The sequence below is a fragment of the Coturnix japonica genome, chromosome 3 (genome assembly GCF_054131305.1).
Source record: "Coturnix japonica strain WE chromosome 3, WE-NBRP24, whole genome shotgun sequence".
In the NCBI taxonomy this organism is placed as follows: domain Eukaryota; kingdom Metazoa; phylum Chordata; class Aves; order Galliformes; family Phasianidae; genus Coturnix; species Coturnix japonica.
In genome coordinates this window covers 52901434-52918396 of record NC_140665.1, presented here as the reverse complement: position 1 = coordinate 52918396, position 16963 = coordinate 52901434, and the positions used below count along the sequence as shown (strand labels likewise).

The 16963-nt window shown below is 36.9% G+C and overlaps 1 protein-coding gene across 3 annotated transcripts in view; it reads left to right on the top strand.

Moving 5' to 3' along the window:
• The window catches only part of PDE7B (phosphodiesterase 7B), a 150742-nt gene that overhangs the window by 28951 nt on the left and 104828 nt on the right, over positions 1–16963 (top strand). The gene's annotated exons all lie outside the window — the stretch shown is intronic.

Sequence of the window (16963 nt, the reverse complement as noted above, 5' to 3'; positions counted from 1 at the left end):
AATTTGTAGGATATTAAAATAGTGCTGGAAATCTGAATGTCTTCCTGTATAGCCTGCCATAGGGAACCAGCTTTAGCAGGGGGTCTGACTAGATGAGCTGAAAAATAAAAAGCAGTGTTGATCTTGTTCTAACTAACCAGAAGTGTTCTCTGGAAACAAGAAAGCACTAGAATTAGAAAACGTGAATGTCAACTGTATGTGGGAGCAGTACAAGTAGGGCAAGTCTAGAAAATGTGTTTTTTGTTAGACTATTGGAAACAACTTCCTAGCAAAATTCTTTTTCCTGCATTTGGGAGTAAAAAACTTACTACTCTAGATTATGTTTCTCCTTTATCATAATCTAGGTATTGAAGGTATTCATAATGTCATATACTGAAGATTTTGAAAAGTCAGGAGGAGAGAGTGCAAAGAGGAAAACTTACTAAGTCTTTCATGATAAATGAAACTTTAACAAGTAAAAGAATTACTTGATATTGATAGACATAATATCCCCATTAAATGTTTGCCCAATGTTTTATATTGCATTGGACTCCAGAAACTTTGGAGTCTTACCTGTTAAGAAATCTTAAAGCATCTAAGAAATCTGAAAGCATCTATTCATATGTGTGTATGTGATGCAAGTTGCTTTTGTTAAAGCAAAATCACTGAATTGGTACAGGAATGCCAGGTGGATCTTAGTATGTTTACATACTGAATATTCATGGAATCAAGAAAGTTGAAGACCTCATACCACCTCCTACCAATACTTTCCACTAAACCACGTCCCTCAGTGCAACATATAGATGTTTCTCAGGCAACTCTAGGAGCTGTGACTCCATCACCTCTCTGGGCATGGGCTTCATACTGCAGTGTGAAACCTAGTTTGGAGATCAATGGTGACACCATTGCAGCTGTGGAGGTCAGTTTATTTTGGCTGACCATAACATACACCTCACTGAAATGCACTTCATAGGACAGGAGTGTTTCTTGTGATTCACCAAAATTATGCCCATCTTTCAAGGAAAAAATCCTTTATCCAACTTTCATTTGATTTTTGCATCTTCAAGTTCAAGTGGTCTTTGGTCCTGACAGGAAACAGGAAGAAGATCTGAATTGAGATCCAGAATCTTCTTTTTTTTTTTTTTTTTTTTTTTTTAGTCTGTAAGTAAGAGTTAGGTATGAATTTAGAGCGGCTGCCATATATGTAGAAGAAAAATTATTCAGCACATAGTATGTAGATGTTGTATTATTTCCTGTTGTAAGGAGCTGTCTACAAAACAGTCTAGACAACAGCAATAGTACATAACAGCCTGGAAAAATAAAAATCCTCAAGATTTACAGCTTATGGAGTTAGATCCATAGCTTTTTTAACTTTTTAATCATGTACTGTGTAATGTCTGCTTGTTTGATCCAATATGGTACATGTTTCCTCTAAATACTGCTGCAGTAAGCAATCAGGAAATTGAATCCCCGATGAGGAATCGGTGTCTTTTTGAATCTGTGGAATATATTCCACTTGCTAAGTGTTTGCATATCGATAAATAAGACTGAGAATATTTGTGTTATGATCTGATCATATATGAATAGTTGCAGTACTGCAGCTCCAGTTAACGTTGCCATTCACTGAGTCCGGAAGCAAAACAGAATTCTATATTTCTACATGTATTTTTGACGTGTTTACAGCTACTGTAATTTTAAACTGCCCTGTGTGTCATGAGATGATTTCTTAAATGTTAGGCATTTAAGTTGTAAAGGCAAAGATTCAAACTTGATGTCAATGACAAACTTGACAAGCCTAAAAGCAATGACATTTCCTTTAAAAAATAACAAGGTTTAAGGTTACCTTAATGCCATTCCATCATGTTATTTTATTAAACGGGCTTTAATGGCATTACATAGTTTCTGACTGTTTTTTTTAGCAAAAATTCTTGTGTACTTCATCTTTTTCAGCTTTTATAAAAGAAATAAAAATTCAAACCGAAACTGAAATCTGTATCACCTGCCTGCAGGACTGGAACATGTACCAGGCTTTGCCATTTAATGGGATTACTGGTAGCGCTAGAGAACTTAAGGTCATTTATGCAAAAAAAAAATTATAGAGGATTTATTTTGTCAGATTTCACAGTTACTTATCTGTTTTAGGGATAGGCCCAAAGTCAGTGTTTCAAAGTTACATGCACTCAGTCTTCCAAGACTGCCCCTCATTTTTTTTTACCTACATTTTTTTTCCTATCTGTGCAAAACAAAAAGTTTGCACTGCTCCTAAGTATCTTCATCTTCCCTCTTTTTGTCTTACCCTTTTTCCTTTATTTTGAAACAAATCAGATTGCTTCTTCCTTGTTCTTTACTATATGTTCATTTCACTTGGATGATTTCTTTATGGGGTAGCTGTATGAACAAATTACACCTGAGCAATTGACATTTCTCCCTTGGGAAAGGAAAAGTTATTTTACTAAATAAGGAGAAGAATTTACCTCTTCAAAAATGTGTCCTTGAGATTAACAACTCTTTCACTGTTTGTTTTTGAAAGCATCATAAAAAGCCATGGGAAGAAGCTTCATCAGCACAAGTCTGGTGAGATGATAAAGCTGTAGGATTTCTGAGAACTTTATGTTCCAATAAACAAATTGTGGTGCCAGTTACCACGGAACTAAAGGTTTTTCCTAAAAGCCATTAACATAATTAGGTCATGTAACTATTACTCCATTTCTAGGCTTTGATGCTTAAGGGTGGATGAAAAGAGCACAGAAAAAGTTTATTCCAAGTGAGAAATAGTTTTGCAGCTTCGGTGGTTAAGAAGTGTTGAGCTGGAAGTGCTGATCATAGCTAGGCCTTGGTTTTTGGTAAATCTTCACTGATGACAATGTACAACTTGCTTAGAACTCAGCAGCTTCCGCTTAAATGAACACGAATAAGTAACAGTTCTCTTGACCAAGAAATAAGGGCAACAGTCATAGTAAGAATGAGAAAATATTACAATGAAAATGAAATTGTTAACTGTGACTGGAAAGAAAAGTGGTAGCAGCTTGCAGAGAGTTTGTGGTTTATCCCAACAACATTAAGTCCCTTATGTTTATTGGCATATCTCCAAACTTCCAAGATGTTGTTAGAAGCTAAGAAAAGTACAGTATATCTTTATTTTGCGGAGCATCTGCCATTCAAACATTTTCTCACATGCTCTACCAAGTAACATGTGCACAGTATGGGAAATGCAAGTAAAACAATAACACCTTAGCTTTACTAAAGAGAATTCCTTATAGCATCTTTCTAGATAATGAGTTGAATTGACCAACAGGTTCAGTTGCTGAATACTTCAAATATATAGGCATTCATCATTAACCTACAATAATTTTTCTGAAATGGTTTTCATAGATGTTTTGTTGCTTATAGGAACTGAGTGCCCATGTATTGTGAAACTGTTCTTTCCCATGATTAATAAGCACACATTCAGAGTTTTTATATCGTAGTGACCTCGTTTGTTTCCTTCTAAATTATGTGTATGCCCCACCAAGCTCTTCCTTATACTAATTTCCCAAATGTGACAGCTTAAAAGTTAATATTTAGTTGCTAATAAGTCTCTGCTGCTCTTAGTTGTAGTTACTACTTCTGCCTTCTCTTTACCTTAAATAAGTTTGTATACGAATCTTCCCAGAATATGTACTTATAGCAGAAAAGTACATTAACTCATTTCCATATGCTAGCAATAACAATTGATTCTCTTCACACAGTTTTTTCTCAGCTTACATAAACTGAGACAGTTATGTAAACTGAGACATGGCACTTCCAGATAGCAAGTAGGATATGTAATATAAAAAATGTGTTGAGTATCACCATTTTCATAGACTCGTGTATTTACTCACCTCTGTCTAAGGGTCACAACATCATCCCCTTGTTTGTTGAATCTCTTTCCGTTGAGAAACAGAATAGCTGTATTTCTCTGTAGACAGTAAAAGACATGGTAAGAACATTGCTTTTAAACTGTCAGCAATGGTATCTGATACGCTAAGTGCCTACCAGTAAGAGCAGTGGTTCAGTGTGTGCCAGACTGATACCTCCTACCTTCCCAGTCAACAGATGATGGGCTGTATGAAGTATGAAAAGGCCTTTAAGGGCATATGAGGGAATGTCACTTGAGAACTGGAAAGGGTATGAAGTCTGAGATGAGAGGCAGAGCTTTTCTGGAGGGGATTCCTTCTAGTCCAGCAAGGCCTTCAGCTAAAGTCACAGCTGGTTTATGAGCAAGCTTTAAAAATTTACTTTCAGTATTTCATCCTTTGTTGCCACTACCATCTTCAAAACTGGCTCATCAGATAATTCCTCCTTCCTTTCTGTGTTTAGACCTGGAAATCTCCTCTCCTTTGAGGAAGATCCAAGGTGATACAGTGTTGAAGTGCATTTGTCAGCACACCCTTGGAAGCAGGTAGCACTTAGCTTACTAAGATTAGTGTCCATAGAAGTGCATCTTTAAGTAGAGAAGAAAAGTTGCTGTAAAAAAAAAAATAAATAATAATAATACGTTAGGAAGCTAGGCAGGGGTTTTGATGATAGTGCATTCAAATGCCTAAATGTCAACTGTTCTGCCTTAGGAACTTCTGTGATTTTTGTGATGCACTGCAGGTTTTTCAAACTCTAAATGGGTTTTTCCTTTTCAAAAGGCAAATCATTCAGAGAAACCTCTCAGGTTTTCCTCTGACTGGAAGCAGTAAGGTATTAGTAGAAAGTGTCTTCTTGGCTAAATCTACATGAAGTCTGTCCTTAAACTACCCTGGTGAAATGCCAAAGGTTAAACAGTGACCTTCAGTGAGCAACATCTTCAGCTCTGTGTTGTGCCTGGAGCCTTAGTCACACCTTCACTAGCTTTCATGCCACTGCTGAACTCTGTAGATACCGCACTGCCTTCGAACAGCAAAGTTGTGGTCTCTATTTAGCCTGAGATGCCATGTTTTTCCTTCCCCTAAACAGTGATTCATGGAGAACATTGCCTGAGTTCTCCATCACTGAAAATTGAACATATAAAGAAAGAACTCAGAAAAGGAACTTACTCATCTTTTTGTCAATGTGCACATTCACAATCCGTTATTAATTTCATTTCCTCACCAATCCATACTCTTCTGGAACAGCTAGCATTCAAAGGAAGCAAGGGGCGGGGATGAAGGCTGGTGCACTGCATTATCTGCAAATCAACTGTAGTTTTCCTTGAATTTTGAATTATTTGTATTTATAAGCAACAGTTACATAATGTGCTTATGGAAGATGTACCTTAAAGGAGAATGGTTATGGGCAGGTAACCTTCTCTGCTATTGTATTTTTATTAACAGCTGACTACTCTCATGCAGCTGTATCTTTTCTTTGTTGTGTACAAACTACAAATATTGGTTAATTACACAAAAGCTTTCATGAAAAGTCTTTCATCTTAACTTTTAAAAAACAGTGACATCTATAGTTGGCAAAAATGAGTATTCAAAAGGTGATTTTTTTTTAAATTTTTTTTAGGGTAGAAGTGGAATGTTTGTGACAGGTGAGATAGTTAGCACTATTAAGGTGAAAGGGAGATGGAGTTTGCAGCAATATTCACAGAAGCAAACTGAAATGATACTAATATAATTCTCTTGCTCAAGTGATGTCAGTTTAGCTTTTTTTTTTTCCCTCCACGTTAGCTTCCATCTACAGCTGGCACCATCATAACGCTCAGAGGAGTTACACATCTTTCTCTTTTGTGGCACTTGGCTTCTCCCCATTTACCATTGCTGTAACCCTCAGTGTAACTCTATGTTGTCTTCTGTCTTGAAGGATGGCCACCTTGCTCTCTTCCAGTACTTAAAGGAAGCATATAAACAGGAAGGGGTATGGCTGTTTACAAGGGTGGTGTGGTAAGACATGTAGAAATGGTTTTAAACTGAGACAGAGGAGGTTTAGGTTAGATATTAGCAGGAAGTTTTTCCACTCAGAGGGTGGTGATGCACTGAAACAGGTTGCCCAAGGAGGTTGTGGATGCCCCATCCCTGGAGGCATTCAAGGCCAGGCTGGATGTGGTTCTGGGCAGCCTGGTCTAGTGGTTGGTCACCCTGCACATAGCAGGGGGGTTGAAATTATATGGTCCTTTTTAACCCAGGCCATCCTGTGATGACTAGGGGTTACCACTTTTTGAACAGCTAAAACTATTCTGCCAATAGAAATGATACAGAGCTGATAGCATTTTGTAAATGCTTAAATGCCAGCAACAGGCCAGCTTATTTAAAGACTGATGGCGTCTTGTGACCTAAGTGTGAGATATGCAGAGGTTAAAACTATGTGCCTACTTATACTCTCAGGATTCAAAAACCAGAGGCCAGCTCACCGTGCTTCCAGCACTTTAAATGCAGTTTAGCCCATGTAAAGAATTTAAAATGGAGCTTTCAAGTGTATGGTATTGTTTTCTGGAGGGAATGTTTAAGGTATCTGAATTTTGTCTCCCAGCTCTCACTGTTCTCCAGGGTTTGCTGTATCTTAAAAGGCACAGATTTTTCTTGTTGGCCTTTTTCAAAGCTGTCAGACTGAAGTGCGCTGTCAGTGGATCATGATGTCCCTCTAAGACTTCCTCCCAAATGTCTGTAACAGTAGCAATATTGTGCCCTGGTAAACAGCTACCATTCATGCTAGATGCTCTGGCCTCAACTGTTGTGAGCTCATGGGTGAATTCCTCTACACACATGTGAAAGTATCACTGTAATGATCACTAGTAAGGATTCTGACAATTTAGATAGACGTTATTTATCTTAACAGCACTGTTTTCACATATATTTCTTAAGTAGTCTCCTTGGGAACTAAAACTGTCCAAAGGCAGCACTGGGCTGAAAATCCACAGCACTGTCTGTGTGTACAAACATCATGTCTACACCAGGACACAGCATGGAACAGAAACAGCAATAACTCATAAGCTATCTGTAAACAGTAGCCTTACACAAGGGAACTCAGCACAGTTTATACTGTGAAATTAATTAATTGCAAGGCTGAGTTCTCTAAACGTCTGCAATCACAGTGCAAATACTGCCAGAGGAGTGAACAACAAGGCAGGAACCCAAAGCTTGATCGCCTGTTTGGTCTCCATGTCTGTGCCTGACTCCCTTCCTACTTTTCATGTGCCATGCAGTACTCTACAAACATTACTTAGCAAACATTTTGTAGGTGGGCCTCACAACATCTCCGTGAGGTAATTAATCACACAAGCCTCATGTCGCAAATGGGAAAGTTGGCTTTCTTGCCGGGCTTGTAGATAGAAGCAGTCACCCGGTATTTCAGACAGTTTCAGGCACTGTTTCATAGTTGGTTTGTTTTGTTTGTTTTTTTGGGTTTTTTTGGGGGGGGAGGGGGTTGGTTGTTTGTTGTTGTGTTTTTGTTTTTTTTCATTTAGTGGAGGTGAGGGCTTGATTTGATTCACAGCAGTATAACCTTTAGGTGGGCTTCATCTCACCCTGTTTGTCACTGTGATTTGCTTTTAGACTTCAAGGGAAATAGGCACACTCAGGGTGGTTAGTTTTGGCTGTAAATGGGATCCTGAGGTATGCACTACGCATGAAACTACTGTCAGCTGTGATAAAGGCAGGCTGCAGTAACCACTCAGCCGCAGTTACCTATGGCTTGGTCAGAGAAGTCTCACTCTTTGGTTATGACCATACCAATAAATGGAGTAGCCACAGGAAAAATACTGGGATTTGTCACCTGTGTTTTTATGTCTTTAACAATGACTGGATGCAGTTTTAGCCAGGGCTGACTAAGCCCTTTACCGAAGAATTCACGTACTCCTTGATACCTTTCATTCATTAGCATAGAACTAGAAAGCTCAGAAAATAGTGGTATTTTACTATAGTTTCTGTATTGAGTGATTTTCTTAATACTTTGTCTCAGGTGAAAGCTCCTAGAGCCCAGTGTAAAGATTATATACTGAAGCATTTATTGTTTGTGATTGTTAGACATTTGAATGTACTTTTTATGGAAGCATGAAATTAAATTCCTGTTTTAGGTCCTTTGGCTTATTCTAAATCCTCTCTGAAAACTGAACCTTATCTGCTGTTCTTCACTTCTTCTGTATGGAAGAGCTCGTGCCATCAATTAATTTATTTATTCTTTAAAAGGATGTTTACGCATTATGAACTGAATAATGGAGGCTACAGTTTGATCAGACATTCACGTGTATGTTTGCAATTGTTTGTGAGCATCCTGTGTATTGGGTAAAACATTTTAATTTCAATTTGAATTACATATGTTTCCAAACATCATTCAAATAAGCGCTTCTAATTTGGATGAAAGACTACATGTATGGTGATTTAAGAGTACTGAAACCAGAGCCCATGGATATGTACTGGTCAATGGGAAATATTTCTTCTAAGATTTTTTTTCTCTGAGAGTAAGACTATTTTTCTGGCAGCCTTTAAAATATCAGTGTTTTGGTACAAGGCTTATCAGTGTTCTTTGTTAGTTTCCTCTGCAGGAGGTGAATTAAGATAGTTCATTTATTTTTGCCAAGTGATAGACCTTTGTTCTCAAGAGCCCCAGGTGTCAAATGTAAGATGCAGGTTGCCAGGATTCAAAACTTTGGACAAAACTTTGATAGGTAAAAAATCTTGAGATGCTTTTGAGACTGCTGTTCTGTGGCTGGTATAACTATGGATTTCTTGCTCACTCCTGATTTTTTTCCCTTTAAAAAAAATACTATATTAATCCTTTAAGTATCTGTCTGGTGGGTGGAGACGCCCACGTCCTGGACACTTGTGGCGAAGGTCAACAGAGCAGACAGGGTTGTGGTACCTCTTGTTTGTTTCATGGAAATGTTCAGGAACAAAACTGTAAAATATTTATTTTATGTATTGTTTCAAGTATTATGCAAAACCAATAAAAGTAAGTTGAAAGAAAACATCAGCATTTCTGATTATAAATATCAAAGGACAGGAAATTCTTCATCCTTGATTTCCCTTTGGGATTATAGCAATTTACTGTTTTGAAATTCCCTGCTTTAGTATGATATAACGTGTGAGGGAGAAGCAGGATGACATTGAGTTTAAGCTTTGTTTGATTCAAGTCAGACCCCTCATAGTTATAACACCATTGTAAGGTGACATCCGTGGACTTCCAAAGATATCACAGCCTAAACACTTTTTGATACTGGATTAACATCCTTTCTATGGGAAAGTTACATTTTTAATCTTTTTTTCCAAGAGTCTGTGTTGTTACAGTAGGCTTTTTTAATCCCTTCTATATAGTCTCCAGATAAAAATAAACATGCAGTCTATCAGGATCAACATGTTGAGAAGGAAAGAGACCTAAGGTAGAACTTCTTCCTCATTGGTAAAACCAATATATCTCTTACTAAGACGGCAGGTCTGTATCTTGTTTAAAGACAATGCTGTTAGAGAACACTGCCAGAGCACTTAAGTAATAGCTAAACAACCAATGCCTGGTAGAGGTGAACAGCCTTATAAGAGAGGCTATGTCATCATAGCTATGTTGAGAATGCCACGAAGGTGTGAGGATGTTGATTTTCAGGGAATGTTTATTGATGATATATAACCGATTATTTAACTTGTGTTTAAAACAATAGAAGACAGTAGTTTCATTTAATGATGATGGTTTAGGAGTAGTGAGGAAAATCACTGTCCTTCTCTTTAGGAAGACAGGGTTGAGCCTACCTTAAGATCTGTGCTGATGGCTATGACCTGATCTCTCTGCATTTCAGCAATGCTGACTGTGGTCTGTATCAATTTTGGAAATTACTGACCAGGGAAGCTTGAACTTCTAAGCAACATTAGCATGACCAACAAGCGCAGAGCTGATTTAGTAATTGTAGTGCTAATTTGGTGAGGTATCTTTTAGAAATAAAACCTGTATGGTCTTTCTCATCTAACATGAAATGTTTTCAAAAAGCTCCCCTCAGAGCTGATTATTCAACACTGAGTTGACTCAGGTGAGAGTGCTCATCAGATTGCATGGCATGATTAGTTCCTGTATTTACTCATCCATTACTCAAGAAGATAAATGTAGTCATAATGTAAAGAACAGTATACAGAATTAGAGGCAATGGGAATGGTAATCTTTTTGAGTTGGTGACCTTTAACAAGTTTGTATAATCAGTCCTTTCCTCCACTTCCCATCTGCCAAGTATCTTACTGTAAAACTTAGCCTCTCACAGGGATTGCTAATTCATGTAGTATAAATTAATTAACATTAAAAATGAAGTAAAAAAATAAAAATAAATAAAATTCACAGACAAACACAAAAAAGCGCCATTTGCAGAAAACTGTTAAAACTCACTGCTTGTATCTGTCTGAGCACAAGATACTGGTGACATACGGACAGTTGGACTGGATGGTCTTTGAGGTCTTTTCCAACGTTGGTGATTCTATGATTCTGTGATGTTTTGCAGTCACTTCAGCCAGCAGGTTAGCATTGTATGACCAGCATTCAAAAAATAGAAACGTTATCTGTATTCACAGTACAAATGTGTTTGAACCACAAGAGTTCAGATCCAAATGCAAATTACCTGTGTTTTCATTTAAACAGGAAGTACTCTAAAACGCTCCTTAACATGCACACTTCTACTGACAACCTTGCTTGCACAGAATATTATTTTCATTTAGGCTATTAGCAATGTGTGGTATAAAATGAATAGTACATTTTAGTAAAATAAAGGCAGCCAAGATAATGAGATACAACCTTGTAATTTATGTGTTATGCAAATTCTCATTCAAAAGAAACTTTTGAAATTGCTAGGAAAGTCATTTAAACACAGATTCTAATTTCTACTGTAAAAAATTCATTGTGCATGCTCTTTCTTCCTAAAATGAGGAGAACGTACCATTTGCAATATATGCAGTTTTATCAAATTAGCATGGCTCAGTTATATTGCAGTACATTGGAAACTGTGACTCATTTGTGAAGAATGACAAATGTCTTATGTAAATATGACAGACATATTAGTAATGTATTGGTGTTTTTAGAAGAGAGCGCTCACTGAGCAGTGTATCCAGATTCAGGCATTGAAAGGGCTTCTGCTCCTTTCTCTGGTCACTGCGCTTGACGGTTTTTATAGGTACCACTGTTCACCATGAAGTAGAACTCACTTATCAGCCTTTACCCCCTACAGATTATAACTGTCACTTTATACTCCATTATAAGTTTCATACAAAAGTGCATAACAAAGTAAAGCGTGAAAAGTGGAAATGTTATTTTCCCTACTGCTTTATCATTTCTTTAAAGCTGTGAGGAAATAACAGGGTTTAACTTCAGGAAAAAGGTATTTTGTTTACAGAGGAGAATCTGGCATGTTATGCTTGTGTTCTTTGTGAGCTTAAGAACTATGCTGTGAGATTTACATTGTACTCTTCCTGAGCGGTCAAATATTCATAATAGCTATGACCAAAGCTACATTAAAGACATACTTTTCATTCCTTCATAAAAGTTCTCTAAATATAGAGCTGCTAAAAAAAAAAAAAAAAAAAGCCATACTGGCATCATGCATCATGACAAACCCATCTATGACCCAACCTTCTGGATATCCCAGAGTGAGAGCATTCAAAGTTCTCTGCATCTTTCCTTCATATCTTCCAGTTCTGTTACTGTCTTGTAGCAGCTGGGAGAACGCTTTATCTGTTGTGCAAATCCAACCTCTAACATTCAGGCTTAACATGAATTTTAGTGTCTAAATGTACCAGATGTTAAAGCTTACAAAATCAACTACATCCTTCTGTCTTTAAGTTAGGCATCTAGGCATCAGATGGGATGAGTCAGTCTCTTCTTTTACAAAGTTAAAAATCACAGGTGAATTCTCTCACATAAGACTTGAAGTCTACCATTGTTTTAAATATAATGCAGATATTATTTAGGAGTTTTATAGAGTGCACGTTCTACCAAAGCAGAAACTTAATTTAGAGAAATAACTCTACAAGACATTCAGTATCTTAGTAATTGTCTGAAAATACATGAGGAGGAATTATTTTTTGTTGAAGACTATCATGTAAAAATTGATAATTCAGAAAAACTTGGAAGAAAAAAATATAGCTTAAAGGAATAGCTATTCGAGCCCACCTTCTTTTGACATAAATACATAATAACAGTCACACTTAAAAAGTAAAAGACAGAAACAAACACATCCAAAAATAAAATCCTTTGACAAGAAAACTACATTAAGCTCTGAGTTTTCTCCTGGGTGGGACCTGATAAAGAACAAATTAAATATGGCAGATATTAGTCACATTACTTATAACGCCTACAGCAACAAATTTAGACATACGATGATAAGGCTGGTAAAAGACACCAAATAGAAATGATACCATGTTTGTTATTCAGAAACAAATTGGTTAACACCAAAAATCAAATGCATTGCCTGGTTTTGTACAGACAGGGGGTGTTATGATAGAAACTGCAGCAGTACTGTTCACTGTGTCAGCACTGGCCACTAAAAGTGAACAGTAGGAGCAAAATCAAGCCAAATTGTAAGATTATTCCCATGACAACAAGAGATTATCAAGTTAACTTTTTTTTTCTTCCGTAGATGAAATATTTTTCTCAGTTATCCCCTAGAAAAGCAGGATCTACTTGAATAGTAGGGAGTAATGGGTGATACAGCCATCCCACTTCTGCAAAATACATAATGTTTGCATCATACAACAGAATGACATATCTCTTTGTGGGGATTTATCTTGAAGATAAATTCACATGAAGGAAAGCAACTACATTCAGTCAAACCCTTTGCTAACACTTGTCTCTTAGCAATGTGTGAAAGAAGGGTAACTATTTCCCCTTCCTTGTTACCATCACAAAGAGATATTCTATGAAACTAACTTCTACTCTGTTTTCATTGATTATTACATTTCTTATATAGTATCCTTTATTGTATACTGTATTATTCAAAGTATGAGGCATGTGATCATTTGCAAAAAATACAGTTCTTCCTAATCATCTCTGAAATATTTTCATGTTGCTTAGTGATGGAAACTTAAGAAACTTCTAAAAAGAAAAGGCTGGATGTGGCTCTGGGCAGCGTGGCCTGGTGGTTGGCGACTGCACATGGCAGGGGGTTGAAACTAGATGATGAAACTAGATAATCTTTGAGGTCTTTTTCAACCCAGGCGATTCTATGATTTGCTTGAATACTTTTTCACAAAACATAATTATGTCAGTTTTAGATAATTACAAATTTGTGATGGCTTTATTTTCTTCATACTCAGTGAAATCTATCAGAGCAGACCTAGTGGACATTTGCTTACTTTGGAGTCATTTGTGTTTTTATTTCAGTCATTTCTGACTGAAAGATATTAAAACCGCATTTTTTTGAGAGTTGAGAGAAAAGAGACACTTTGTGCAGTAATAGCAAAAATACAACAAATTTTGTATGGATATCCATGGGACTGTACTACTACAGGCCAAAGTAGTGTGCTGTACAAAATCGAGGCACTAGGAGAAATACTTTCTTGCTATCTGTCTTTAAGTACCCTCTTTTCACTTCTCCAGTTAGACTTCCGCTAGACTTTCCACATGTGTTTTGAGGCATGTTTGACTTCTGAGGTTCTGTTAACTAAGTCTGTGTCCATGGCAGAAAGTGGGTTAAAGCCATGGACTCACACACGTTACATGGTTGACAGTATGCTTTTGGCATGGATTGTACTTAGCATCTGTCAATCTTTACAAAATCAAGTCCTGCGAAGTGTGAAACAATGCATGCCAGTGTTCTGGGGAGCCAAGACAGCACTGCTCTTGAGAAGTATGGCGCCATATTCAAGAAGAATGTCTTATTTAGGTGTTAGGCAGGAGGAACATGATACCCATGTTGGCTTGCCACTCCTGAGACTGTTTTTGTGCACAGAGAATATAGTGTGCAGTGGGCATTTGCAAATAAGCAGATGCTAAAGTTTATTCTGTGTTGCTGTGAATAACCTGAAGAGGAACTCTGAGCAGTTCATTCTCTCACAAACATTTAATTTTATTCTTGGGAAGAGTGGTTTGTCAGTCAGTATTTCTGAGTCTTTGACCCTTCCTTACATCCAGTAAATCAGTGGGAAAAATATGAGAAATACATGTGGTTGAATTGGAGAAATCTAATTCCATATTTTCTTCCCATTAAATAATTCAGTAGAAAGTGAAAGCTGAAGTGGCAGTGACCATAAAAAGCAGCTAGAAGACAAGCCTGGCTCTGCAACTTGTAGAAGGAAAGGTAATTATGTGGTCCAGAAAATGTTTAGGAATAGAGAACTTTGATGTTTCACATCAGAGCAACAATAAATAGAGACAACGAATTCGCCTTTTCCCTAGTACTGGTATTTTCCACATCATCTTCCCACCCACTCAGAATGGTTTTTGTGGTGGTAGAATCCATTATGTGATCTACAGATTTTCTACATTGTTTAAAATGTAAACTTAAAAATGAGCAATAAGACAACATCATATTATCAAGGCAAAAAATTAGTCTGTTCTTTAATGTTGCTTCAATGATGGCACCCCCCCCCAGCCCCTCCCCAAAGAGGCCTACAAGTTCTGCCTTGCCTGCTAATGCACACTCAGCTGTGTCTTACTCCTCATTAAAACCCAGCATTGTTATTTCTTAATAATTCTGGATTTGGCTCACAATGCCCCATGTTATAAACATTTAGAAACACGGATGGCATATTGAAACACTGACAGATTCTCAGGAGGGTCAGCACTACTGGCGCCTCTGTAATGAAGTCACACGCTGTTAAACATTTTTTCCCTGAACCGAAGAAGAAAACAAAGCAGTTAAACTGCTAGACCAATTTTCCAGCAGCATTAATCCATTTCAAACCACTCCTAACCATACTAAATCACAGGTTTGTGAGAAAATGAACTGCCGAAGGGTTCACCTCAGGCTATTTAGCCCACAAACAAGTTGCTGACTATTGGCAGCAATGGGTGGTTGGAAATTACTGCTCAATTTGATTGTAATTACTTATTTTGCTCTGCCCTCTTTGCACTAGTTGAGGGTCTACATCATAGCGAACTCCAGAACAAAATACCTTACCAAGGTGCTACTGGAGATTGACACTGATGGTATTGAAAGGCTGTTTAAACAATATCTGTTTTACTTACGGGAGGAAAGTGAGTGAAACCTCTTTGGCTGGGGAAGCATGAAAAGGAAAGAACTCTCAAAACAAGTTTGCTCAGGCATGGTCATTTTACTCTGTAGAAATTCATACACATGTTAAAACATCCAGAACTGTGCCTCCATTATAATACAAAACAGGGGAGCTAGAACCCATGAAATACAGTATGTTAACAGGAGTAACATGGCAATATAATGAATCCATAGGGCAGAAGATGTTGTATTCTGTCTGCTAATATGATTTGAAAGGCAACTATGAGTATGCTGTGATTACATCACGTTTATAAATGTTCTTTTCACAGTCTAATGTAACACTTGCTAAATTTGGGTCTACATTTCCTGGTTAAATAGAAAATTTCATCTGTAATCATTATGGAAACTGTTAATAAGACCCAAAGAGGTAATATCTAAACAATTATAGTTGTTTTTATCAGTCTTGGCCAATTTAGTTGGCTAAAATGTTTTAGTGTTATTTGCTGCCAATATGAATGTTTATCCATGCAATTCTCAAGTTGTGTTCATTATACACATTTTAATTGAAAAATTCAGAGATGAAAATTCAGGATCATATGAACAGGGTGCATTTCTGCAATCGTTCACTCCAGAGAAAATTGATAAAATGTGGGCCTATTAAATTTAAAATAAGATATGATGTACAGAGAAGTATCTTCTGTCCCTAAACGAAAAAAAAAAACCCAAAAAACCATGACTTCACTTTTTCACTTAGGCCAAAATTGGTAATGTTTAAGGATACAGCAAAATTCAGAAGTATTCAAGTCAGGAACGTGCGGAGTACTAGTAAAGAATTTCCTTGTTTTACTTAAGCATTGGTTTAATCTCTACCAGATAATATCACAAGGCTTTAATCTACAGAGAGGTGACTGTGGAAAGGCTACAGGCAGGACAAATGTTAGCCTGCTGTGGTATGTCCTGTACTTTCTCTTGCCCCTGTCAGAGAAGGGACGCTGAACTGAAAATACTGCAAGTTTAATAAGACATTGGAATTCCTTCAGTACCTACAGTGCATCAGCACTCAAAATGAATCCACCTTAAATCTCCCAGGCAGCCTGAAGCTGAAGAACATGAGGCCTGACTTCTGATGACATATTGCCCTTAAATTTCAGCAACCACTTGTTATTATAAAAGATTACAAAGACTTATGAAGTCTTGTGGCTTTCCACACTAATAGATGTTCCATCTCTACATTATTGGGTAGTAATAATGATTTTTTTGCATACTAGAGAAATTTATTCAAGTGCTTTTTAAAGGTGTAGGGGACAGGAATGCAGTAGAAAACAAAATATGTATAAAAGTAGCTTTATTTTTCTTTCCTCTTAGATAATCCAGCTTTTCATAGAAACACAGAAGCTGTTTGCCCTGTCTTATTTTTGTTAATCAGTTGTTTGTGTATTTTAATTCTGATTGCTAAAGAAATTAGGAATTATACAAGGTATTCAGAAAAGGAAAAAAAAAGTTATCTTACCAAGCAGTGTTGTTATGTAGACTATTACTTCCACTGAACAAACCACATTAACTTAAGGTTACTAAAAAAAAAATAAAAATCAAATGGATTCTGGGAAGATATTGAACTTGAAATCAATGTCCGATTAATATCTCTGCTATTTACAGATATAATAATCCTGTCACTTGCAAAAAGATTACCCTGATTACTGTCATGTTTAGCTGATGATGTATATTAAGTACTTCATTTTATTACTGCAGTATGGGGAGACATATTGAACACCTTCATCAAGACATGAAGAACAGAGAGGAATAAAGAAGCCTATAACAATTATTCCTACTTGGATAACATTTTAACTAACCCAGCTGGCTTTTCAAACTTTGGTTATTTGTGGATTAAAAATTTAAATCTTATTATAAAGAGTGAAATCTTACAAC